The sequence below is a fragment of the Salvelinus sp. IW2-2015 genome, unplaced genomic scaffold (genome assembly GCF_002910315.2).
Source record: "Salvelinus sp. IW2-2015 unplaced genomic scaffold, ASM291031v2 Un_scaffold2461, whole genome shotgun sequence".
Lineage (NCBI taxonomy): Eukaryota > Metazoa > Chordata > Actinopteri > Salmoniformes > Salmonidae > Salvelinus > Salvelinus sp. IW2-2015.
In genome coordinates, this window is record NW_019943779.1 from 45,727 (window position 1) to 46,941 (window position 1,215).

Here is a 1,215-nt window from a genome sequence, read left to right on the forward strand (position 1 = left end):
TCGTTCTGGATCCAAAGAAAGACGGTTCTGAACAAAGGACCCCTTGGAGAACATTCTGATGGAAGATCAACAAAGATAAGGACCAATTTGGGATGCTTTTCAATATATCTGTCGAACTGTGCTTATTGCTACGTTTGACTAGAATCAATGCTGCTGTGTGCTAGCTATTGTAGTAAGCTAATATACGATATATTTGTTTTCGCTGTAAACACTTCAAAAAATCGGAAATATTGGCTCTATTCACAAGATCTTTGTCTTTCATTAGCTACCACCATATATTGTTCTGAAATGTTTTATGATGTGTAATTAGTAGTTGACGTTGGTGTCTGTATTGTCTCTGCTACTCCGTGCCGATTTCTGACTGTAGCTTGATGGTAGCAGTAATGTAAAACTGATTTATAGCTAAATAATGCAAATTTTTGAACAAACATAGATTATTGTGTAACATGTTTAGGACTGTCATCTGGGTAGTTTTTTCTAGTATTTAGGTTGGTTCTAGGTTAGTTAGGTTGGCTTGTGCATGCTATTGCATCCTACTGTGTGTGAAAAATGTCTGTCTCTTTTTTATTTGGTGGTGAGCTAATCAGAAGCTGCTTTCAATTCATGGTGGCTCTGAATAAGTCTTGACGGAGACAGAGCTTGTTTTGCCAAGGAAAGTGAAAAGGACTGAGGGAAAGKAAAARGSAWAATACYTGGAAAGGAACATGGAAGAACCTCAAAGAACATTGCATTTTCAAGATCATGTAACATCAAACATAACATCAAAATGCATCTTATATTCCTGCCCTTACAGAAAAACCACATGATTTCAACTTACATTTGATTTGAAATCATGTGAAAACATGTTTTGGAACACAACGTGATCACATTTTCACATGTTTAGTTTAATGTAATCACATGTTGCTTTACATGTTATCAGATTATCTTCACATAAGATTACATGAAAACATGTTTTTGGAACACTTCCCGTGTTGTTCACATGTGAAATTCATGTGGTTTTTGCTTAAACGCCCTGCAGTTCCACACTCAAGGTTGTTAATAATGCTTTAAAATGCACATGTACGATTGTGCATGTGTAATGGGTTGAAAACTAAGTCACTAAAAACAGACACCCATTTATTATTTATCCCCCCCCCCCAATTTGTCTTAATTAATCTAAATTGTAATTTCTACATACTTTAGTGTTAGCAGTCCATCAGGCCAATAGATGGCGGT